The sequence below is a fragment of the Enhydra lutris genome, unplaced genomic scaffold (genome assembly GCF_002288905.1).
Source record: "Enhydra lutris kenyoni isolate GAN:26980312 unplaced genomic scaffold, ASM228890v2 scaffoldscaffold44, whole genome shotgun sequence".
Lineage (NCBI taxonomy): Eukaryota > Metazoa > Chordata > Mammalia > Carnivora > Mustelidae > Enhydra > Enhydra lutris.
In genome coordinates this window covers 4,788,091-4,815,234 of record NW_019154128.1, presented here as the reverse complement: position 1 = coordinate 4,815,234, position 27,144 = coordinate 4,788,091, and positions in this window count along the sequence as shown.

Below are 27,144 nucleotides of genomic sequence, written 5' to 3'. Positions count from 1 at the left end.
AGCGTGATGGAAAGTAGATTGCTCGGGAAGGTATCCAGGAGGAGGTGAGGAAGGAAGAAGGGGGTCTCCAAGAGCAGATATGCAGGAAGTTGCCCAATGAGCGAAGTTAGGAGCACACAGCAGGTGTGAAGCCATGGAGGAAGAAGTGATCTGGGCAGGTTTGGGAATACTAGAGTTTTTCCCTGCAGCACGGGATCCCCTGGAGAATGGGAGGAACTGGGGCGAGACAGGTAGGGGAGGCCCCAAGCAGACATCATCTTAAACCCAGATGAGGAGCCTTCATCTCTCTCTGTAATCAGTGTTGATTGCTTATTGGTTGAAACTTCTAGATTCCAGATTACTAATTAGTGTGCGCATGGAAGAAACACAGTTGTCCACTTTGGGCAGAAAGCTGAGTCCTCTCTGATGACAAATCTGAATGCTTCTCCCCTGATATGTGACCTGGCTTGAGGGTACAGCCAAGACCTAATCAACTAACTCGAAGAGAGTACTTGGTCACGAAATACACGAGGCAGATGTAGCGAGAGTTTTCTGCCGTTATAGAAATATCTAAAGGGAAACCAGCATTTTGGTCTGAATGACAATGCTCTATGTGCTTTTGGTACACATCCAAGGTAAATTTTCAAACACAGAGCTTTAAGACTACACATCATTCATGCTAAAAATTCTGTTTTAAAACCATGTCGAAGTTATTTGCCTCTCTTTTCATCCAGTAAGAAAATATCTCCTCCACCAAAAACTAATGAAAGACCATCACGCAGGCGGGTTTTCTGGATTGCTTTCTTTTGTTTCGTGGACTTCTCTGGTTTATTAGGGGAAAACTCCATTAAAGGGAGCCCGTATGCAGACACAACCACTTGCCTTCTGCCTGCCGCAGGTTGAGGTCATCAGTAAATGGTAGCAGGCCACTTCTAATCTAATTGTGAATTCCTGTCAAGTACACAGACTTCAGCCCAGGGATGACAAGGATTTTTGAACTTCAAAAAAAAAGAGGGGGCTGGGTAGGAATCACAATAAATATTTCATTGTCTAGTCAACCCAATTTGCTAAGCCTGATTATCTCGTTCAGCCCCCTGAGATTGCCACAGGAAGCCTCCCCAGATGTTCTCCTTCCAGCCAAAATTACCACTGTATGTCAGGGAGGTGGCCCAGCGACGGCATTCTGGAAGCCCAGCTGTCGAGGAAGGGAGAGGAGAGGGAAGGTCGCACCCACTGCGGGAGAGGCCTGCCCGTCCCTGGCCACCCTGCCAGGCCACTTAACCGGTTCCTCAACTGGGTTAATTGACCAGTGATTGACCAAGCCTCTCTGCCCAGGTTTATTCTCTGTTGCAAATTGCCATGGTCAGAGAACACGTGCGTGGAGAGTTCCTGAAGCAGCAGGGAGCTAATTACCCCCACTTCCCTAAGTCAACAGAAATCCCGAAAGGATGATGTGGAGCCAAAAAATATTGGGCAGGAGTCTGACAAGCCCTTCGGGGGTACTTTTGGGGGCCCCCGACGCTCCCATTTCTCTTTCCAATCAACACAGCCCCGTGGTTTTCCGAAACAATGGGGGTCCCGTGTGCCCGTGTTACCTCTTGTCAGCACAACTTTCCAAATTCATTTTACTGACTATAATGCTTCAGGTAGTGTCGTCACCTGTAGTAGGACTTTATTTAGGACTTTAGTTTGTCCTTCTACCTACCACGCTTCAACCCCCTCAGTTCCTTGGACGTGATCATGCACCCACACCTAATCTTTTGCCAGAAAAGAACATGGACGTAACAGGGAATGAGACAGAACCTGAGGGGTGCCTGGGTGGCTCAGTCGTTAGACATCTGCCTTCGGCTCAGGTCGTGATTCCTGGGATGGAGCCCTGCCATCGGCTCCTGCTTGGTGGCAGGAAGCCTGCTTCTCCCTCTCCCACTCACCCTGCTTGTGTTCACTCTCTCACTCTCTCTCTCCCTGTCAAATAAATAAATAAAATCTTTTAAAAATAACAATAATAAGACAGAACCTGAGACCCTTACAAAAGATTATCCTGCCACAATTATCCTCCCCTCGGAGCTGGACCAGCCAAGCAAAGATTCCTAAAGGAGCGATTCCAGAAGAATTCCTGCTTGGGGTTTGGGGAAGCTACAGAGCCAAGATTTTGAAGGTCTATTTGATACTCCTATAGCTCGGCTGCATAACATAGGGAGCACAGAAAGCTCATAACAGAGAATGTCATGCTGGCAGCGACTCCATCTGACGGGCAGAAAACCCGAAGTTCACACGGGAGATTAGAATGAGGTAAACACAACACCTCAGAGAACTTGGCCAATTCCTACCTGCTTGGCAATGTCACCAAAGACAGGAATTTGGGATGCCCCTGCATATTTCACTTTTCCAGCCCAATTTTCAAGGGATGAAGAGTTTCTAGAGCTGTAGGTAAAGATAAATCACGTATTCCATACTGACTGAGACTTCATGGTACCCATGGTGTCCACTAATGATCGAGTTTTACTAAAAATAAAATGAAAACATGAACGAAATAGAAATCATTTTGTAAGACACTGGATTTCTCTATGGATTTCTCATAGGAAATTCTATGTGGGCCCCATAACTGAATTATTCAGACCAGAACTTTATAATACTGGTACAAAGATTGAACCATTTCACCCATGAAACAACAGTGATAGGCAGACATTTATTTCTTTGACATTAACAAGGGGGAAAAGCCTTTTGATCCTCAAAAAAAAAAAAAGCTCTAGAAAAGGTGAAATAATTTACAATTGCCAATTACCTAATTAAAAAATGTCCAAACCGCAGTTTTGAAAATTTTTTTTAGTTGGCTTTCATGGGCCTCAAATAGAAAGCTTTATGTAAACTGTCCCTTTTAGACATGCCATTGTTATTAACATCACTGTGATAAAGAACTAATAATAGGTAAGTGTAATTACAGCATTATTTAGAAAATAATTATGATAAGACAGCATTTTTGTGATTGGGCTTGTGCTACTCCCCTTTACGCTCATTTCTACCTACTTGCAACCTCTCAAAAAAAAAAAAAAAAAACAGAGCTTGGGGGTCACAAATATCAGAGAGGACAAGACTGTTCTCATCCTTTATGCTCTTACATTATGTCCCATGTTGTTTTTCCTTCATTTATGACCTAATTCTTTTTTTTAAAGATTTTATTTACTTATTTGACAGAAAGAGAGATCACAAGTAGGCAGAGAGGCAGGCAGAGAGAGAGGGGGAAGCAGGCTCCCTACTGAGCAGAGAGCCCAATGTGGGGCTCGATCCCAGGACCCTGAGATCATGGCCCAACCCACTGAGCCATCCAGGTGCCCCCATTTATGACCTAATTCTGTAGGTGTGTCTCTCTGAATGGAATTGATTACATCTATAAATAACACATTGATAAATTAACCTTAAGTTTTATAAAGGATGAACTGACTTTAAAAATAAAATTCCTATCTTACCAAATATCTGCTAGACCCTGTTATCATCTTGTTTTGTCTCATTGTTTGATTTTTGCTTTTGCCCCAGTAATGGGGGATATGTTTAACACCTGCCACTGAGTTACATAGATTCAGTAAACACCTACCATGAGAAGGTAGTATTGGCATCCAAGAGGAATGTCAAGTTTCAGTTCCTATTGTTTTAATGATACCTCAGTGGTAAGTCACCATACTGAGCAGTTTCACAGAAAAGGAAAAGACTTCAAAATAAGATTTTGGGGAATGCTTTGGGGGTTACTTACGATTTCAGAAGACATTAAAAATAGGGAAGAACTGTAAATAAAGGGCTAGGTGAACATAGAGGAATAGAGTCATATTCTCTTAAACAAAACTCAGAATAGTTAGTACTAAAGGGATCAAATATGTTTTAAAAATTACTATATCACAACATATAACATATTGACAAAAATCTTTACCCACGGTTTTGCTGAAGACTCAGTATTGTCAGAGAGCAGAAGATTGGGAAGAGATATTTAACAGGCTCCAGGAACTATATAAAGAATGGCATAAATGTATCACACTAACAAAATAAAAGACAAAAATTAATGATTTTCTCAATTGATGCAGAGAAAGCATTTGGAAAAAATCATCATACTTTCATGATTAAAAAAATTAAATAAACTAGCAAAGAAGGAAACTATCTCAACATAGTCTGCTTCTATTCAACATAGTACAGAAAGTGCTAGCCAGAGCATTCAGGCAATAAAATAAGTTAAAAGCATATAAATTAGAAAGGAAAAAGTAAAATTATCTCTGTTCACAGATGACATGATCTTATATGTAGAAAACCTTAAAAGCTACACACATACACACACACACACACCCACACACACACAAAGACTGTTAGAACCAATAAACAAATTCAGCAAAGTGATGGGATACAAAATCAGTTGTGTTTCTATATGCTAATAATGAATGACCCAAAAAGGAAATTAAGAAGGCAATTCCATTTATAATAGCATCAGAAAGAATAAAATACTTAGGAATAAGCCCAGCCAAGGAGGTGAAAATCTTATACACTGAAAACTACAAAACACTGTTGAAAGAAATGAAAGACAGATAAATAGAAAGGCATCCCATGTTCATGAATTATAAGATAATACTAGTAAGAGGTCAGTACTATTCAAAACAACCTACCAATTCAACCCAATTCCCACCAAATCCCAAAAGCATTACTTAAATTTTTAGAAATGCTAAAATCCAGATGGAAATTCAATGGATCTCAAATAGCCAAAACCATTTTGAAAAATAAAGGAGAACAAAGTTGGTGAATTCACACTTCCTGATTTCAGAACTATTACAAAGCTATAGTAATAGTGTGGTACTGGCATAAAGGCATACATACACACAAATGGAATAGAATAAAAAGCCCAGAAATAAACTCTATGTATATGGTCAAATGATCTTTGACCCTCAGATGAGGGTGTCAAGACCACTCAATGTAGAAAGGAATGTCTTCAATAAATGATGATGAGAAAACCAGATATCTAATACAAAATTTTGAAGTTGGACCCTTGTTTTACAGCATATACAAAAATTACCTCAAAATGGACTGAAGGCCTAAATCTAAGACCTCAAACTATAAAACTACCAGAAGAAAACATAAATAAAAAGCTTTATGACATTGGATTTTGCAATGATTTCTTGGATATGATACCAAAAGCATAGATAATAAAAACAAAAATAGACAATTGGGACTACATTTAACACTGGGACTACCTTAAACTTTAAACTTCTGCATGTTAAAGGAAACAATCAACAGAGTGAAAAGGAAGCCTATAGATGGGAAAAAATATTTATAAATCATACATCTGATAAGGGGTTAATAGCCAGAATATGCAAAGAACTACAACTCAAGAACAACAATTATATTGTACACCTGAAACTAATATTACACCATATGTTAACTAACTGGATTTTAAATAAAAACTTTAAAAAAAATTTTTTTCAATTAAAAAATAAAAATAACCCAGATAGAGGCACCTGCGTGGCTCAGTTGGTTAAGCATCAGACTCTTGATTTTGACTCAGGTCATGATCTCAGGGTTGTGAGATCAATCCCTGAGTCAGGCTCCACACTCAGTGGGTGGAGTCTGCTCCTTTCCCTCTTCCTCTCCCTCTGTTCTTCCTCCCACATGCACAAGCACGTGCTCATGCTCTCTCTCTCAAATAAATTAATAAATCTTTAAAAAAAAAACAAATAAAAAATGAACAAGGACTTGAATAAACATTTCTCCAAAGGAAACATGCAAATAGCCAACAAGCATACGAAAAGAGGTTCAACATCATGTATCTTCAGAGAATGTGAATCAGAATTGCTATGGGATAACCCCATCAGATGGCTACTATCAAAACAAAACAATATCAAACCAAAAACAGATACAGAAAATAATGAGGATTAATGAGGATGTGGAGAAATTGAAACACTTATGTGCTATTAGTGGGATTGTAGAGCAATCACTATGGAAAACAGTATGGAGGTGCCTCCAAAAATTAAAAATACCATGAAATATCACCTCACACCCATTAAGTGGGCTCTTATCAAGAAAAGGGAAAATAATAAGTGTTGGCAAAGAACCCTTGTGCACTCTTGGTGAGATTGTAAAATGGTCCAGACATTATGGAAAACAATATGGCAGTTCCCCCAAAAATTAAAAATAGAATTACCATATGATCTAGCAATCCCACTAGTAGGTATAAGTTCAAAAGACTGCAAAGCAGGGTCTCAAAGAAATAAATATGCACCCACATTCATGGCGACATTATTCACAATAGCCAAGGGGTGGAAGAAACCCATATGTCTATCAAAAGATGAATGGGTAAAGAAAATGTGATATGTACAAACAATGAAATATTATTCAACCTTAAAAGAGGATGAAATCCTGTCACCTGCTACAACATAAATAAACCTTGAGGACATGACACTAAGTAAAATAAGCCAGTCACAAAAAGATAGATATTGTAGGACTCCACATATATGAGGGACATAAAGTAATCAAATTTATAGAAACAGATACTAAAATGGCAGTTATGGGATGCCTGGGTGGCTCAGTCAGTTAAGCATCTGCCTTCAGCTCAGGTCATGATCCCAGGGTCCTGGAATTGAGTCCCCCATCAGGCTCCCTGCTCAGTGGGGAGTCTGCTTCTCCCTCTCCCTCTGCCTGCCACTATCCCTGCTTGTGCGCTCACTCTCTCTCCCTCTCTTTCTCTCTCTCTCTCTCCCTAATAAATAAAATAAAATCTTTTTTAAAAAAAATGGCAGTTACCAGGGGACTAGTGAAGGGGGAAAAGGTGGAGTTATCGTTTAATGGGTATAGAGTTTCAGATTTGCAAGTTCTGGAGATCTGTTTTGCAACAATGTGAATAAATTTAATGCTACTGAACTGTCCAATTAAAAATGGTTAAGAGGGTAAATCTTATGTTTTCTACCACAATAAAAAAAAAATCTTAATTTTTAATTCCTTTAGAAGGAGGTGGCGTGTAGTAGAAAGAAGCCCAAAGCAAATGTTCATTTGTGAGGAGAGGTAGGGGTCAAGGTAAGGGGGAACTAAGAGATTTTTGAGACAGAAGGAGGACAGTCAGCTGGGGGGTGTGGGGGGGTGGGGAATGGGTCCAGAGATATCGGGAAAAAGCATAATGATAAAATCAAGTGTCAGAGGAAGCCAGGACTCCCAATGGGAACTAGCAATGCTAGCTAAAGAAACTGCCAGAAATGACACTCAAACTTTTCTTACCCCATAGTACCAGTTGCCTATTTGAATAAGTCAGTGAGATTATCCCCAAAAGCAGAACCTTGGCTTCCCTGCATCATTTCTCCCAGTTTGGAAGAAAAACCACCTGTGTGTGAATAGAAGTGTATTTTTAGATCCCCAACCAAAGTGAACAATGGAAGAGTTCTCCTGATTGATACCATTCCACGATAACATTTGTATCATTCATTCATTCAACAAGTCTTTCCTCTGTGCTGGGCACTGCTATAGGTGCTGAGGACGGAAGAAATAGAAGAGTGTCAGGAAAACTCTCTACTCCCAAGGGACTTGCATCTCAGAGACACCCAGGCATTGTGCTCCATTCCAGCACACAGACCAGCCCTTGTTGTGTGACTCTGCATCCTTGCTTTTCAAGCTCCTTGAGGCTTTGGACCAATCCTCTAAGACCATCCACCCATGGATCCATCCATTCACCCAAGCCAGCATTTTGTGGTTGGCCAAGTACAGGTCCTAACCAAGAAACAGAGCCCTTGAGAGAGAACACGAGTGTAGCTTCAAGGGCAAGGGGAAGCCTTGCAAAGGAGACAAGAGTGGAAAGAAACTCCAAAAGACAAACTAGTTCAAGTCACTTGCAGCAACGCCTTGTGTCCTGTGTCCACAGCAGGCAAGTGGGCAGCTTGGAGCAGGCAGATCACTGGGGAAGGAAACCTTGCCTTGCATGTTTGCAATGCCCTTGAGGCCCTCAAGTTAGACGTTCCCCCTCTGGTCTACTGTCATAGGACATGACAAGAAAATATTGGAACTTCTACTTTTTAATGCCATCATTTTGAATTTTCACCTTTATGTAAATACTAAAAATGTGTATAATCTGTTAATACAATAGTAGAGGTGCACAATAAATAGGTAGGTAGGTAGGTGGGTAGACAGATAGATGATAGGTAGATATATAGATAAGCATGCATTAGAAGCCTATGCCCAAAATATTTTCGTGATAAGGATAAGCAATTAAAAAGCTTGATGGTCACTGCTCTCAGGCAACTTCTCCTGATTCTCTAAGTAGGACCAAGAGCACCATGCATCTGGGCATACCATTGCCTTCTGAACCAGCTCAGTTGGATGGAGGAGTGGGGAGATAAAGTGGAGAGGGAGGTGGGCAGTCAGGGACCTCGGTACCAGGTGGAACTAATTCCAAAGGACCAGAGGAAGTGGATGAGGCCCCAGAAGACTTAAAAAAGGGAGGAAAGAATTTCCAAAGCGTTGGATAATGATTATGCAGCTTGTTGCCAAATGACAACTTTTCTCAGACTTATTTGTGGTTTCCCTTAGCATCCACATCCCAGGCTGTTCCATTTGGAAGATAAAGGAGTCCTACAGGTAGAAAGGTTTTATCCTCAGAGAGACCGTTTATGTCTTCACTTGGTTTATTAATCCCCGAATCTGTCTTTAAAGGGAACAGAACTGCTCTAGGGGTGGGAGCACCTTCCGCTAGATGCGAGGCTCTCCAAAGACAGCGCACTCACAGGCACAAATATATGCGTGCACATGTGTACGTGCATACAAACACACATGCACCCACACACACCAACCGAAGTCCATGGTCCTCAAACATGGATTTGTATGTTTCAAGTCTTATATGTTAAATGTAACGTCGCTAGTAGAAATAAGTAAGTAAAACGTTTAAAGGCATGTAATAGCCATTACTTGGACAAGGTTGGCAATGAAGTGTATTGTTTTTCCCCTTAATGGATCCAGAAGATGAGTCTCTTAATAAAAGAGGGAAGCAAACATAATACAAGCTTGATTTAAACAGAGTACTTAGAATCTATATCAATGTTAAAAATGTAACCTCACTTGTAATGGCTCCTTGGAAAACCATCATGTGGGTATATCATAACTTACTAAATTCTTCTTGGTGGGAAAAATAGGGAGCAATGCTCAAGCGTACAAAGTTTCAGTTTTGCAAGATAAATATATTCTGGAGATCTACTATAGAGCACAATGCCTCTAGCTAACAGTTCTTTATTGCATATTAACACTTGTTAAGAGGGTAGATGCTACATTAAGTGATCGTATCACAAAGAAGTAAAATAATAACAATAATAATAAAGAGTTCAGGAGGGGACTCTGAGAGGTGGTGGCTGTGGCCACGATCCTGATGTCAGCAATGGCTTCATGGGTGTATTCTTGTCCTCAAACTCATCAGTTGTGCACACTACATACGCATAGATTGTATACGTCACCCTCCATAAAGCAGGTTAAAAAAATCCTACTTGATGAACACATGGTGATATATGGAAGTATTAAATCACTACATTGTACACCTAAAATCAATATTATACTGTATGTTAACTAACTGGAAATTAAATAAAAACCTTTAAATTTCTTTAAATAAATTTTAAAATAAAAAAATTTCCAAGAAGTCGGGTTGCTGATGTTATTTACAAAAGGTATTCACATTTACAAAGGTGATCTATACCACCAAAAACACTGAATCCAAGAAGTTATCACAGAGCCTTCCCCCACACCCTTATCTTTGTCAATCAGATACATACCAACAAAAATGACATCTTATTGAAACCAGTGTTCCTGTGACAATAATTATTTGGAGAGTTGAACACTCTTAGTACCACGTTTACTGGCCATTTGCATTCACTGAATTATTACTAGTTTGTATATTTCCCCCCTATTTATTTTGTTCTGTTCAGATTCTCATTCATTTTTTTTTTTACACTCTTAGAGACATTAATCATTTGCCTATAACAAAAAATACTTTTCTGAGGTTAATTTTCTTTGAGCTTTCAAGCTTTACTTACATTTCTAGCATGAAAGTTTTACATTTTAGCCAATTTTATCAAATTTTAGCCACGTTAATCCACTTTTTCTTCTATTGTCACTTTTCTGTCAAGCATAGAAGAAGCTTTCTACTACAAACTTGCTAAGGTAGTCTCCAACGGCTTTTTTCTTTCTGATACTTTTATACATTTTTGCCCATTTAAATATTTTATTCCTCTGGAATTTATTTCAAAGGAGTGGAAGGGGATTCAGCTTCAGGATCTCCACCTGGTTGGTCCCAATGAGACACGTCCAACACCCTCTACATGGACTAACCCATCTCACCCGGCCAATGACCTGAAGTGCCACCTTGATCATATATTTCTGACCCTCCCTAGCTTCCAGCCTTTTCCATTGCCCGCTTATTTCTGTACCGACACCACATCCGTTAGCTGACATAGCTCCGGGATTTATGTACTATGTTGTAGGAAAGGTCTTCCCCTGCTACCCGTCTTTTTCAAAATTGTCATAGCCTTTCTATCATGTGTTCATCTAGCTGAACTTAGAAACTGTGTCACAAGAAAAAAATAAACTATGTTAAAACTTTAGAATTTCCATACATGGGATTTTTTTTTTAAGATTTTATTTATTTATTTGACAGAGAGACAGTGAGAGAGAGCATGAGAGAGGAGAAGGTCAGAGGGAGAAGCAGACTCCCCATGGAGCAGGGAGCCCGATGTGGGACTCGATCCCAGGACTCTGGGATCATGACCTGAGCTGAAGGCAGTTGCCTAACCAACTGAGCCACTCAGGCGCCCCATACATGGGATTTTAACAGTTTCCCCCAATATTGCTTAAGACAAGAATCAGAAATAAATAAATAAATAAATAAATAAATAAATAAATAAATAAATGATTGTTTTTTTCTGTAAAGGGCCAAATGGTAGTATTTTAGACTTCGCAGGCTGTATGGTCTGTCATGACAACTCAACTCTGGCATGAAAATGCAAAAGCAGCCGTAGATAGTATGTAAATCAAGGGAAATGGCTGGGCCCCTGAAAACTTCATTCCAAAAATAGGCTGAGGGGCACCTGGGTGGCTCAGTGGGTTAAAGCCTCTGCCTTTGGCTAGGGTCACGATCCCGGGGTCCTGAGATCAAGCCCCACATCGGGCTCTCTGCTCAGCGGGGAGCCTGCTTCCTCCTCTCTCTCTGCCTGCCTCTCTACCTACTTGTGATCTCTGTCTATCAAATAAATAAATAAAGCCTTTAAAAAACAAAAACAAAAACAGGCAGAGATGTGGTGGAATATTACTCAGCCATAGAAAGGAAGGAAGCATTGGAACACTCTACCACACAGATGAACCCTGAAAACATTCTGTGACATGACAGAAGCCAGACACAAAAGGTCACAAATTTATGATTCCATCTGTATGAAATATCCAGACTAGGCATCCACATGGGCAGAAATCAAATTGGTTGTTGCCAGGGGCCAGAGGAGGGGGGAATGGGGAGTAAGTGATAGGTATGGTATATTTTTCCACAGTAATAAAAAAGGTTTTGAAACTAGAGTCAGGAAGCAATTGTACCTTACTGTGGACTAAATGCCTTGAGTTTTACACTTTAAAATGGTTAATTTCATCTTATGTTAATTTCACCTTAATTAAACAAAACATCTGCAGGAGGTGAAGAAGGCTTGAGTCAGATAGATCCTCCTCCTGCTTGGTGCTAAGGGGGTCCACTGCTGAGAAGTGCCTGAGAAGATGACAGAGGACTCCCCAGCAGATTTGGGGGTGATTAAAGACACAAGGGTGAAAGGCACCACGTCCTCAGCAGCAGCAAGGCCAAGAGCAGAGGCCATATGGTTCATCACTGAAACCTACAACCAAATAGAATCTGAGCTCTATTGCACAGTGGGATCACCTGGGATCTTAAAAAAAAAAAAAAAAATCCTGATGCCAGGCTCCCACCCCCAGAAATTCTGACTTAATTGCTATAAAGTGTGACCTAGGCATCGGGATTTTTAAAAATATATCCAGATGATTCTAACACGTGGTCACATTAGGGAATCAGTGGCCTATAGACAAGGTGATGGGCTCCCCTAACTTCTTCCTTGCGCTATGCAAGCAAATCAGAAACCATACCAGACTTCACATGAGAATCCTCTGGGGGATATTACACATCACTGATGCCTGGTCCCATCCCCAGACTTTCTGATCTGTAAACACTCTTTCCTAAACATCTCTGAAAATAAGAATCCATTGGAACTCTTTTAAAAGACAGAGGAAAAGAGAATGGGATGGAAGGATTGATCCCCATGGCTCACCCCACACCTGCCGACTCAGAGAAGCTCCTTGGAAATGGAGGAGCTCCACAAGGGCCCAAATTTATTTATATCAGTAAAGTTTGGGGAATCCTGCACTGAAAATATAATACACGCGAAAAGCAAACATTCCCGCCTTTGTGTGCGCATGCGTCAGAGGGGGGGAGGGGGGGGAGAGAAGGCGGGGGAAGAAGGGAGGGAGAGAGAACTTCCTTCTGTAAGTTCACACCTGCGAGATCCCGGGGTTGCAACAAGAGAAGCCAGAAGCACTGTCTCTGGCCCCCAGAGAGGACTCTCCCTGGTACAGCAGAGTGAAAACTCAAACTCACTCAAACTCATTAACCTACCCGCTGCAGATTCCAGAGGACTGTCGCAAACATCATCTCCAGTCAACAGTCAGGCTGGAAAGGCTCCGCCTACTTCAGAGCTCAGTCCTTTTGATGGGCTGTCCTTCACTGCCCTAGTTCGTGGGCCAGCCAGAGTGATACCCCTATATTTTGCCTCCCAGACCAGTGCTCCTTCCATAAAATGGTGATGTTTGGAGCCACCATCATGCTACGTGCAACATGGCACTCTCTCTAAATAATCTGTAGTTGTTGAAATGGACATCAAAGAGAAACCAACAGGAGGGAAAGAAAGCACTAAGAGTTCATGCTTGAGAACTATGGCCTCTGGGCAATGAGTCAGGAGCCAGACGTGGAGAGAGGCACCTGCTTCTTCCCACCAGTGCCTCCACCTTCCTCCCGCTCCCACAAGCACAGCGCTCAGTGAGGCATCCGGCCTGTTTAGTCACACGTACAGTGGGAGACGGGAAGGATGAGACCTGAGAAAAATGAGGGTCTCAGCCCCCACTGGAAACCTACTGAACTAGAGTCTCCATTTTTTTTTAAAGATTTTATTTATTTATTTGACAGAGATCACAAGTAGGCAGAGAGGCAGGCAGAGAGAGAGGAGGAAGCAGGCTCCCTGCTGAGCACAGAGCCCGATGTGGGACTCAATCCCAGGACCCTGAGATCATGACCTGAGCCTAAGGCAGAGGTTTTAACCCACTGAGCCACCCAGGCGCCCCTAGAGTCTCCATTTGAAATAGGATGCCCATTTCCATGAATGGGAGCCAGACCATGGATTTCAAGGAAATGCAGTTTGGGCTCCCTTCCCTTGGCTTCCATGGGAGTCAGTACTGGAAAAAATAGCTCTTTAGCTGTAATACCTCCAAGAGATGTTAGAGTTCACCTCATTGGACCCCCTCATTTTGCAAGTGACAAATTCGAAACCCAGAGAGGTCACATGACTTCTAAAGGACAAGCCAGGACCCAAACCAAGGATTCTACTCTTAGGTCCCATGTGTCCATTGCAGGGCTGAAGAAAGCCAGACAACAGCATCTGTGAGAGGAAGGGTGACAAAAATGGAGCAGGGAGGGTGGGGAGCCACTCCACGGCAGATGCCAAGGGGTCCCTCAAAACCAGGAGGGGGCAGATCATTTCTGCTGTCCATTTTCAAGTCCGCTTTTTCAGACTCTCAACATTGATCCAAATAAAGGAACACTGATCTCCTTTGGCTTCCCAGCATGAATGCGCTTTTATTTTAAGGCTGATGTTCCGGTCCATGATACCTACTGAGACACAGGAATATGACCACCCCGTGTTACCCTGTCTGCATTCTTCCAGCAGACCTCAATAGTGAAACCCCCTCACCCGAGTCTAAGACCCCTCATAACGCCTGCACTGAGATCCTCAAAACCCTTGCCTAGATTGCTGAAAACAAGCAACGTGCTTTCTGTCAGGACGTGTGTAAATGACAGCGCCCTACATGGAGACGTGCTTCCCAAACAAGCTTACCCACCGGAAGCCGCCCTTGACATCCAAGCAACATAACATAGATCATCGAGGAAGTTGACAGCTCTCTACTCCTCTTCTCTACTCACTGGAAGCATCTGGCCCTGCACCACTCTCAAACTCAAATCAACTCGAAAGACTCCCCTCCGCCCTCTCAGCCCCAAGAATCAGCACTTTTTTGTCAAAAGCCGGAGAGATGAAAAATGAACACACATAACCACCGCACCTTGAGTATTTCTGAGCCGTGGGAGCGGAAGACTGGCAGATCGGAGCCAGGGGCGTGGGATGGGCCTGCTGCTTCTCTTTCTTCCCAGCCCAGTGATAAATAATCGATTTGAGAGAGCTGATACAAAAAGACAAGAGTGAAAAGCAGGCACGCCGCATTTACCAGAAGAATTTTTCCTGGGCTGTTTAAGTATAGTGCCTTAAGTTTTCTCGATCATATTAAAAGTAGGAGGGAGCCCCTCCTTCACGTCCCCGACCACAGTACGGATGTCTGATCGCGTGGATCACGCACTATCAGGAACAAAAAATAGAGATATCATGGGAGAGAACGGCTTGACAAGTTAACAAAAATTTTATATTGTTTCCAATTTAGAAAGAGAGAGACAGACGTCAAATCACAGGAGGATAGAAACACTTCTAGCTGAATTCTCAATAAAAATCTCCTGAATGCGGTTTCTGACACTGGAACAGAAAAGCATTTTTAGGATGGATTTTTTTTTAACCCTTTTCCTGAAAGATGAGATTTTTTTTGGAGTCACAACTTACTCCGTGCCTGCCCATCTTGATGACTGAAGGAGAAATAGTATCAGCGGGCTCCGTGAGCTGGTGTTTCCACGGCAGCAAAGAGAGTTGAGGATTTGTGACTTGATCTAATGGCAATGGCTTTCCAATAGACATGCACGGAATCATTGATCAGTGTGCCCTCTCCTTGTTTGCACTGGAACACCGTTCAATTTACACCAATTAAAGAATGCTTGGTTTGGGTATTGAAGAATAATTAAGGGATGCAAATCCCCAAGGGCTTCTAAAGATGACATCTGACCAGAATGTTGATTACAGCATGAAGGCAGCGTAAGTATTTGAATAGTTTGACTGATATACAAAATCATTACAGCGTCTCTCCGGGAAGAGTGACATCAGGTCAATGTATGTACTTGCCTGGTCACCCTAAACAAATTTGACAAGTCTAATTTTAAGTAATTGCTCAGAGTTGAGTGGCCGCTTCTGTCCCCACAAGGGCAGCTGTCTGGACCACATCTTGTAATTGAGATGTGTCTTTAAACTATACGTGTCAGCCCAACATGCAAATGTGCTCTCGAAAAAGGTGAAGCCTTGGTGAGGCTCCAGTGAATCATTTTCCAGTCAAATTTCAACATGAAAACTTTACCGTAGTTATAAGCCAACTCATCGACTAATTCTATCCCATTCCCTATAGGAGAGATTACCTTTCCCTGTTACATCCAACTGTAGAGTTCGAGACACCATCTGAGAAATGTGGTCGCTGGACCAGCAGCAGGAACATCTTTCGGCAACTGGTCAGTAGAGCAAAGTCTTGGACCCAAGCCCAAGCCTGCTGAATCAGAGAGTGTGGGCGTCAGGTCCCACGCTTAATGCTCTAATACGATTCTGGTGATCTACAGCCCACTCGGATTTGAGAACCACCGATCAAACCCATTGATTGACTCTATGAATGATTAGAGTTGGGTAACCTGTGTAAGGTCGCACAGCTCGAATGACAGGGGAGGCTAGGGCCAACCGCACTGTGTTCGACATGTTTCATTGCTGACTTGTATCAATCAAAGTTTTGGAAATGGCTCACTGCCCTGTTCTTTGTTCTCTTATGCGGCCCTCTGATGAATCCTGAGAACGTGTGTGGGATCTGTCCTGGCAGATGTCTGGTTCTCCTCCTTCTTCTGGAAACCAGGGAGGGAGCCTAGTGGCCCCAGCAGTAGGGGGGGCAGCCACTGGACTTAGTTGTTAGGGGAAGCACCGTCTGAGCCAGAAATTTAATTGCCAGTGTGAGAGCCTAGAATGGTACCTACTTCTGTCCATGGAGATCATGGATGAACGTGTAGAGACTTGAGCCTCCATCGTCCCACCTCCCCGAACAAGGGTGGTGAGCAGAGCCCCCTGCCGATCCCCACTGGATGTGTGGTGAGAGCAACAAACTAATGGGTTAAGCCACTGATAATGGGGGGGATGTTTGTTACTACTGTATAACCGAGCATATCCCAGGACCCTTCGCGATTTCTGAGCAGCCTCCTGGCGCTTACGAGTGAGAGATGTGAAGGACGGAGAAGTAAAAAAGAAGCATCTTCCTTATTTAGAATATAATTGAATATAATGATATTTCCAAGAGAAGACAAGGATGGGAACCAAATTTTGAGTGACTGCCCAAACACCAGATTTCAGATATAATGGTCTTTTTTTACAAATCATCGTATCCTTTGCCATTTTATCCCAGGCTGCCTTCTGTCCGCGCCACCCCCCTCCCACCCCACCCCACCCCGCCCGGAGCGACTAGGAGCTTATTTACTTAGCTGCAAGCAAGTTAGCCAAAGCAAAACTGAAAATGAAGGGCGGTTTTATTCGCAGGCTACCCGAGCTCCCATTCCCAGGGCCTCACGGGCCAGCTCAGCCCCGCAGCTCAAGCGCAAGCAAAAGGTTTTCCCAACGTGCGCGGGCTCCCAGAAGACGGATAAAGCCTCTTCCCGTTGCGTGCTCCCCTCCCTCCCCCACTCCCTGGGCTTTTCTTCCCAGGCACCCGCACCAGCCAGGTGAGCCTGCGCACCCAGCACCCCACCTGCTCCTCCCCCCCCACCCCGCCCCGCCCCCTTGCCTTTCTGCCTCGGTCCCTCCACAGCAGCTACGCTGAGCCTTTCAGCCACGTCGTCCCAGGGCTCCCCGTGCGGGGCAGGGGGTAAAATGTGCCTCTGAATGGGGAGGAGTAGACAGGGTGGATTAATGGCAGCGGCAGAAGAGTGATACAGCCCGAGCAGAACAAAACGAGGGCGACCCGGACAAAACAAAGCACCACAATAGATCATTTCTGAAAAGTCATCCGGGCAGCTTTGAAACCCAGCGCTGTGTGTTTCAGGGCGGTTTCACATCCACGGGCTTTCAAGAGACATGAATGGAAGAGGAACAGTAACTCTTTTTCATACCTCTTTTCAGGGGTCTTGTCGCCGCAGAAGGATTTACCATTCAATTCCCATACTTTTATGTGGGAAATTAGGAATTGGCCCCTTAAAAAGAAATTGCCTGTTAAACTCTCATAAATTGTGGCGACTTTATAGATTTACCAAAATTTCTTCCTCCTTCCCCTCCTTTCGCTTCTATTTCATTTTTTTAAAATGCTCATAAACGCACAGGCCAACGTTTCCCTCCTCGCCGCCCTTCTCGAGACCATTTTATTCTGAAAGCCTCCAACCAAAGAGGGAGTTCCTCTCTCGGGCCCCGTAGGGCGCTTGGGGTTCGTTCTCAACTAGGTCTTCCTTTTACCGCATTTCATCACAGCCGCAGCGGCTGTTCTGAATAAAAGGTCCCATCCCGGGAAATATTAATCGCTGTATATTTGCAAAGGTGGCAAGGGTTGGGCCAAGTTGGTGAAAAGGTCAGAAGCGAAATAAAATAAACTAAGACGTGCACTCATTCAGGGCCTCAGCAGGCATTTACGGGGGTAGCCACTGGTGGAACTAGCCCTTTTGAATCCTCTGATACAAAACAATCAAGTTTTATTCGAGGAGAGCCCAAGAAAATGTCCCCAACGGGAATGGCCCCACCGCTTTTTTCACAGTGGCCAGCGCGGATCTGGCTCCTTTTCTCAGAAGCCGGCAGTGTTTGGCCACGTTAATCTCATTAACCTTCGCTATCAGTTTCAACGGGACAGAAATGAAGACTTGAGAATGTGGAGTCCCTGGTCTGAGATGCAGGCTGGGACAAGTCAAGCTTTGGCTCTGAGCCAGTACATTTGATCGGACTCCCCAGGCCTCTTCCAGGGGCGCTTTTTCTTGTTCTCCTTTTTTCTGTTTTTTGTTTGTTTGTTTGTTTTGTTTTGTTTTGTTTGTTTTGGTTTGGTTTGGTGTTTTGTTTTGTTTTGTTTTTGGAGCAGAGGGAGAAAGCACCCACAAAGAAGTCTTGCCATAGGAAATCCAGCCATGTTTGACCCCACATCCCTCGTCCCCCTCCTGCCCCCAGGAAAGCCTGGTTCCAAGGCTGATTCCAGGAGCAGCTGGACAGACGGTGGCCATTCTCCAGGGGCATTCAAGCGTACCCCGGTTCCCTCGAGAATCCTTTGGGGGTAAGAGATGGGCAGGGATGGGGGGCAGGGAAGAGAAAGAAAGGTTTTCCTCCCCAGCAGGTCTGTAAGGCGAGCCTGGGACACACTAACCATTTCCTGATGTGCAGAAGTTGAAACTTGGACTTCTTTTCTTGTGAGATTTCTTAGATGCACAAAAAAGCCTCAGCCAACAAAAGAGTATCTCGCAATATACTTAATTGGGTCTATTTCAGACCCCGATATCACTTCTCTGTCCAAAAAAACGGGGGGGGAGGACATAAACAACAATGTCCTATTTCTAAAGACAATTGTAAAAAACCTCAGCACTGTAAGTTATGTAAGTATGTCAAATCCACACGCTGTACACCTGAACTTACACAGTGTTATATGTCAGTTCTATCTCCACAAGGCTGGGGAGAAAAAAAAAAAAAAAAAAAAACCTCAGAAAGAATACCCCAGTAATAATGACATTGACATCTACAAGTCTGGGAACTGTATCATTTCCTTTCTGAAAGTTCCCGCTTGTGAATACTTATTTCAAAAGGAGCCAGGATATTGCTCTTTAAGAGGCAAAATCTCACGCAGAAAAATTAATATTTGGAGGAAATGATGGATCTTAAATACAGCCCTCACTTGCTTGAAAAAAAAACAGGTAGCGGTAACAGTCTGCGAAGTTTTATGAATTAAAATGTGCCCGTTTCCTTCTTCACCATCTCTAAACCAGGAGGAGAAATTCCAAAGGCCAGGACACAGACGCTTTCAAAAGTCCCAAGACGGCGACATCCCCTCCAACTCCCAGAAATGGCAATGCTCAGTGTCTCTGGGGAGACCCCCTTTTCAACAACCTTACCCACAACCCCAAACTACAAATGTTGACAAGATGACTGCCCTTCTAAACTCTAAAGCAGCATTTCCCGACCTGTTTGGAACTAACAGCGAATGGCTGACAAAATCCTCTTTCAACTTAGTGCTTCAAACTACTGACTTGTATTTATTTTTATTTTAAGGAAGGTCCACACCCAACGTGGGGCTCGAACTCATGACCCTGAGATCAAGAGTCATGTGCTCTAATGGCTGAGCAGCCAGGCGCCCTGTACTGATTTTTTTTTTAACCTGAATTCAAATGTTATATGATTAGAGAAATTCTTCTGTGATTTTTTGAATATCCCCTTATGCTGCATTTTTCATCTATGTGAGTGCAATTTTTTTTAATAACCTGTCTCCATCTCCACTGCTAGGACTACCATAGTTGTGCCAACTGTAAGAATTCTTACCTTTTCAGTCTTTTTTCTATAAAAAGGCAAAAAAAATGATCTTAAATAACAATCGAGTGCACTCTCCCTCCTCCCAAACACATAAGACCCTTCTTATTAAAACCCTTCAAGAGCCACTGGAACACCAACCCCCCCCCGCCCGCCGCCACAGGCTGCCAAAAACAACTGTGTCTCTCTCCACTCTCAACCTTGCCTCCGGTTCCTTGTGCTTGAGAAGTTCCTCCATGTCTGGGGCCTTTGCACGTGCTCCCATCCATTCTGAAGGGTGTGCCCCCAATTTCTGCACATCTTGCTTCTTGTTTTCCTTTCAGACTCTGCTGAAACACTTCCTCCCCATGGAGGCTCCCCCTGCCCCTGCTGTCCAGAGTGGCTTTCTCTCGCTCAGTCATATATATCCCAAACCCAAGTGCATGTCCTTTACAACATGTATTCCAGTCTGCCGGTGTTTTAATTTTATGTCTGTCTGCTTGCTTTGTCTCTCTTCCCTGCTGGAATGGAGGTTCTGACATGGGAGGAACATGACTCTTTTTTCACTTGAGGGTTACTGGTATAGAGTTGGGAATATTTGTGGAAGTAATATTCGTGGAAGGAGGGAAAGGAGGGGGAAAAAGGAGGGAAGATAAGATATTGACTTGAAATAATTTCTCTGCTCTCGAGCCCAGAAATGTTCTGTATTATTCAAGAGTGTCGCCTAGGATCGAATTGTTTTGTTTTTCACATTCTGGAGTTGGACAGTCGAGGCTGGTGGGATGTTCTGTTTCACACAGTGATGAAGAGACCCAGATTCTTCCCTCCTTTTGCCTCCTGGCCTGCAGGGCACTGAGCATCTGCTTGGCTTAATGGGGTTGCCAGCACACCCAAGTTCCAGCCCGCGGGAAGGGAGAAAGAGAGGAAGCCTAGAAAGAGCTCGTTCCATTGAAGACCAGAAACAGAAGTTGCACACATCGCTTCTGCTCACATCTCATAGGCCAAGACTTAATCTTCTGTCCAGAAAGGGAGGTTGGGAAGTAGAGTCTCCAGCTGAATGACTTCATGTCGGGGGAGAAAAGAAGGACAGATTTAGGGAAAACTCGCCATCTGCCACATGTTCTTCGACTCCTTTCTGAGTAGAGAACTTTCTGGGACCTCTCCCCCCAGGATAGCAGAACCTGTGTGCAGACTGTCTTTGATTGGAGGAAGAAGACCTCCACCTCGCCTGCCAGGGTCCCCCCTGCCAAGACCCCCTGGGTGACAATCACTGTGGCTACTTCGAGCATTGAGACTCCAACATGATCAATCCTCCCCTTCCTCTTTGGCTCCAAAGTTCAGTAAACATCTAGATGGGTTTTTGTTTTCATACCTAAAATTTCCCATCCGTTTCTTCATTCCCTATGCAAGATGCAAAATGCAATTGACCAGAGTGCCTGCTGCTCTAATTGGAAGCGAGGGAAATAAATAGACAGACCTCTTCAGTGGCCCCGAGACAATCCTAGTGTAGCCGCTACCCTCAGTATGATCTTGAGCAAATTATTTAATATCCTTAAGTCTCATTCTACTCATATCCAAAATGGGAGCTATGATAACTTGTCATGTGGTTATTATTAGAAATAACTCATGAATGTGAAGATCTTAATTCTTTTTAAGAAATACCAGTCACCTGGATATTCAATTTATTTTTCTTTCAATTATTGGCTTTTCTCTTGCTAAATCTCAGCCTGATAAACTAACCTCTCTTCCTCAACCTATACAAAGCACCCCCCAGCCTGTACCCCCATGCCTACAGCCTTGTCTGTAACAGTCTAGTACAATTTGTCTCTCTCTCTCTCTCTCACTCTCTCTCCTCAATTCCTGCCCTACACTCGTTCACATATTTTATTTAGTGCCTTGTGCTATCCACTGATTGTTTCATAAGTATTTGTCCAGTCTCGCTGGCTGGATCGCAAGTTCCCTGAAAGCAGGAGATAGCAATGTGAGTTCCCACAGTTCGCACCATCTAACACAATGAGACCGCATACCACCCGTCAGACAGACATTCAACAAACACTTCACAGAGCTGTCGAAATAAAGATACCAGCAGGAGCACCTGAGTGGCTCAGTTAGTTAAGTGTCTGCCTTCTGCTCAGGTCATGATCCCAGGGTCCTGGGATGGAGCCCTGCATTGGGCTCCTTTCTCAGCAAGAAACCTGCTTCTCCCTCTCCCACTCCCCTGGCTTGTATTCCCTCTCTCACTGTGTGTGTCTCTCTCTCTGTCAAATAAATTAAAATATTTTTTTGAAAAAAACAAAGATACCAGCAGATTGAAGCTAGATCTACCCAACCTTAGAAAAATATATTAATTCAGCATATTAGTCCCAAATGTTGGTGGATTCGGGATTTCTTTTTCAAATAGTAAAACGTTCTGCTTCTGTGAACTGAATGACTAACTTACTATCCCTGTGTGGAAGAAGCTGAAAGTCTTGCCGAAAATTTTATTGCACCCGAAACTTCTGGTAACTCAGGATGCTGCCTTCTGGGTGGTGTTTCTTCTCTGCCACAAACACCTGAATTACTGAGATTGAAATCAATCCAGATTCTGTGTTTGGGGTTCCAGCATTTTGTGGACTGGTACATGTGCCTGACAAAAATCTGGGGAATGCTTGGCCTTTCATTCCTCTGAGAATTATGCCATTTTCCAAGAAAAGCTAAATAGCTCATTCATGTTTCACCCTCTGTTCTTCCAGGCTGGTTTCCTGAGGATATTTCTTAGCCAGACTGGGGTGTGTGTGTGTGTGTGTGTGTGTGTGTGTGTGTGTGTGTACGCACGCACATGTTTTAAATAGGCTGCTGGAAACTGGGAGTTTTAAACTAAAACTTATATTGAATGATTCTTGAGTGCATTATCAAATGAAGACTATTATCCTTATTTCATCTATTTTAGACTGGGGGAAAAAAAGGAACATATGAATGGCATTCAATCAGTGGCTTTTGTTGACGAATTCCCCAAGTCTAACTTAAATCCACATGAAATCTCTCAATACTGTTTCTGAGGGAATAAGTACCATCAGGTAACAAAGCTGTTATGCTTTTTTTTTTTCTTTCTGCATCATTTCTATCAAGAGAAGTGCGGGATTTCATATTTTAAGGGTTTTTTGCAGAGGGCACCATAATGTGGCCTTAACACACACAGAAGTCTCTAGAAGGGGTGGGGACGGGGAGAGTTAAGAAGGAGCAAAACTCCTTGACCGGACAGCACCCGTCAGGGGTTCCCAGCAGGAAGGTGGTAAGTATATAAACCACCCACAAACACGGGGCACACTCCAGGCCATCTGAATCCCTGGACCCTGTTTTCAAGAGGAGGAGATGCCCTGAACCGGGGAGAAGGGAGCCCAAGTTCACTCCCCACACCCAAGCAATAAGCTCCAATGCAGACAAGGAAAATACTTGGTTTGGCTTAAGTGGGCAGTTCAGGCCAGTGTGAACCGGGCAGCAGAAAAGAGTCCAAGATTCTATAAAAGTTCTTTAGAAAACAAAAAGGCATTGGTCAACAGAGGTGGCCTGGCAACATATAAATGTGTTCCCCTCAAAGCTAAAGTCAAAGGCTCCTGAATACATCCAGCATGTTTGTGGTACCTACAGATGAGAGTAAGATGAATTTTCCCAAGTCCTGTACTTTGTGTTCTCTATGGTCAACGTGAGCTTTTCTCATCATCAGGAAATTTAATTCAATCAAACCTTTAAATACACATATGTTCTATATATTTATATATATGTTCCTTCCTCAAAATGGTGCAACCAGCAAAGTCTTCTAAGAGAGCTCTTGAACCAGCTCTTTATCGCAGAGGAATAAAAGGACGTGGTGGGGTAGGGCACGGGGCAAAGGGAGAGCAGTTGGGCCAGGAAGAAGGGCTGGGGAGGGTCTCAAGGACCACATTTCAGGGACCTACACTTTCCTGCAGGCTTTCGGAGGCTTGCTGGACTGGTGGAGGAAGGAGCAGCTCTTTGGGGCCCCCTCACACGACAGGAGATGCTGAGTCATAAGGGAGCCATGAGACCTGAAGTCTGATGACATTTAGTCCAAAAGTACACACATGACAGCAAGCAATATAGCCGATGAATGGCATTGTTCCGTGGCATTGTCTTCTAACCTGCTGTGGCAGTCAGGGTCCTGGTGAGAGACAGAGGGCTCATTCAAATGGGTGACTTGGGAGAGGCCAACGAAGGGTCTGTTTACAGAGGTGTCATGAGGGTTAAGAAAACCAAAACTTGGTGAGCAGATATCACCCCTGGGCTTGAAGCAGCACTGGGGAGGGCTGACTCCCACCAGATAGAAAAGCGATTATGTTACCCTTGGGCCAGCAGAGGGGGACAGACTGGCCATCAGTACCTCGACCTCACTGTCTTGTGCCTCAGTTTCCAGATCCTGACCCGGCCAGACCATGGTGGGGGCAAAGAAGCCACTGATGCAAACTTTAGTGACCTCCTTTCCCAGGACTCTCCACGGAGCAGGGTGGTAAAGGGAAGAGAGGGGGTCTAGGGGCGCAAATGGAAATTGTCCAACCTGCATACTGTGTACTTTACTTCAACATATTCATTTCCTATTATCTACCTTCCCCCATTAGAATGTAAGCTCCCTCAGGACAGGATTTTAGCTCATTTGTGCTCTGTTGTATTCCCAAGTACCTGCATACAACAGGCACTCAGAGAATATGTATTGAATGGCTGAATAGAAGCAAAGAAGAAAAACCATTTTCCCAGCATTTAACAGCAAGTAAGCAATAAGACAAGCAGCATTTTATATAAGGTAAAAATAGTTCTTAACGGGGTGTTTCCCTACGGTAAACTGGTTCTTATTTTGGCCATTCCGCCCAAAGCAAAATATAGCCAACATACATAAGAAGGAAAATATGGTGGGGTATAAGATTTGCTGAAAAGATTATATTTATGCTTTGCTTGGAGTGAAGAAAAGTTTTGGGAAGCGGACCGAAGAATTTTAAATTGCCTTAAAGAAACACAAGAAATACATCTTTCCCCTAACTTTCAGACCTGTGGTCTAGGAAAGAGGGGACAGTTGCCAGAATTCTTAAAGAAACTCAGTGTTAAACAGTGAAAAGATGTCAGGTTGTGGGTTTCTCTGCCACGGGAGGTTTCAGAGACCAACATTGTCTGGATTTGATGACAGGTAATGACATTAACTAATTACAAAACTAATCACATTTGGAGCAGTGGAAGCTGAGATCATGATAAGCATAATCAAATCCCTGACTTCGGGGCTTTGGGAATCAGAGGATAAGTTTTCTCCCCTCGCAAAGCTTGACCAGATGCCTTTCGGAGTCCTTTGTCTGAATATTTTTGGAAGATCCCAATGAGAGTCAGAACCAGCACGCTGAACGGCAAAGCCCAGGGGCTGGACTGGCACTAAGCGAGGGCACTAGAGGGAGGCCGCCTGTGTCCCCACCAGCTGAAGTTGAACCTTGTCTACCCCACAGTCGGGAACCCCATCAAGGTGGGTGCCTGGGCCTTGACCCCCTATCTCTTTCCCTAAGAGTCTATAGACCGGCATCCCCTGCCCCCCGCTGGGTCATCGTGGACAAATTCTAACTCACTGGAGTCTCCGTGTCTTCCTCTGCAAAGTAGAGATTAAAATACTGGTCGCATTTGCCTCCGCAAACTGGCATGAGAATCCCGCCAAAGAGTTTACCCTGAGGATTATAAACTGTTTTAAATATAACGAGTGTGGCCAGCATTAAGCCAAATTACAGGCCTGAATCCCTATAATATAAATACCTCAATCACCAAAAAAGTGGAGAATCTTGAAAATAAAGAAGCTGACCCCCTTCTGGTGGCAGGAAGTCCTCTACCGCGCTCTCTCTCTCGCCCCTCTTGCTCTCCCGGGCCCCGTGGGAGGAAAGGGAAGAGGCCGGCCTCCTTCAAAGCATTTCCAGCCCTCTAAAGAGACAACAGAGCAGCAGCCCTGGTCATTCTTCTCATCTGGTAACATTCCTTAAGCCCCAGTGTAAAACTTGAAAGGAAGTGAAATCCTAAATGCAAACACTATCTTTCAGTCTCTTGGAAAATTATCTACCTCTACTTTCGCTCACCTCCCAATTCACTCACCCTCAATTAAAGCCGTCCTTTGAGTTAAACCTCACTTTTCAGAAACCAAGCCATCACTTAAGAAAGAGGAAAACATTAAGAGATCCAGATTTCAATTAACTTTGCCATTGATTTTTGCGTAATTCCGGGGGAGGCATTATTCTTTGGGTAAAGTGGGGGCAAAGAACTCAGAGATTAATGGAGGTTCTGATGACACCAGCAGGCAAGGACGAAAATACACTCAGTCCCGATCCCCAGGCCCTGCTGAACAGCAAAAATACTCGGAAAATGGCCCAGAAGGGAGACCTGCCGAACTGCCCATGACAGTGAAGACTCTGGCACTCCAGTAAAAAGCCTTTGGTAAACAGCGTTTCTTTGTACTTTTTCATTTTAATGTAATTTATATGTTTGGTGTTCACACAACGGTGTGATTTTTTTTTTTTTATTTGACAGACAGATCACAAGTAGGCAGAGAGGCAGGCAGAGAGAGAGAGGAGGAGGAGGCAGGCTCCCCGCTGAGCAGAGAGCCCGACGCGGGACTCGATCCCAGGACCCTGAGATCATGACCCGAGCCGAAGGCAGAGGCTTTAACCACTGAGCCACCCAGGCACCCCCGGTGTGATTTTTCTAACCGATCAATAAAACATATGTTCCAACCTCTCTTTTTTCAAAGGGGCAACTGTTTCATGATTGTTGAATACACACCCATCCTAAGAGGGGACGGCTGGGTTAGCCCTGCTCCCTCACATGCACACGCGTGCGCACACGCTACATAAATACAACGGAGGAAACCACTGATACAGATACAATTTTTAATGTGTTGTGTCACTGAATGTCTATCAGAAGGAAAAAGTCAGTGAAAATAGATTTAAAACAACAGGCAGTTTAATCAGATAAGTACACAGCATTCATCTCTGTCCTCTAGAAATATGATTTCAGCATAATGAATGAAGGGAAGGAGCTCATTGGAATACAGCCCTTCTAAGCAACAGAGTGAGACCAACTATCATGGAGAACCCTTCCTTGTTGGGGGCAGAGAGGCGCTGGGGGTGGGGGGGTGCTGTAATGAGGAGCAGCAGATCATCATCATCCAAAATAGGGAAACTATTAGAATGGAACAAGGAAATGAAGGTGTGACCATAAATAATGCAATTAGGAATTTCATCTTTAAAGGTTTATTCCAACTATCCTTGACTTTCTGATGGGGAGTTCAACCCTGTGATAGAACTCAGCCATCTTTGGAGGCCCCTACAGGGGTGGAAGAGAAGGTTCCCTTCAGTGAGAAAGAAACCATCTTTCCTGGGGCCCCTGGGGGGCTCAGTCAGTTCAGCGTCTGACTTCTGATTTTGGCTCAGGTCATGATCTCAGGGTCCTGAGACTGAGCCCCTGGTCAGGCTCCCCCCTGAGCAGG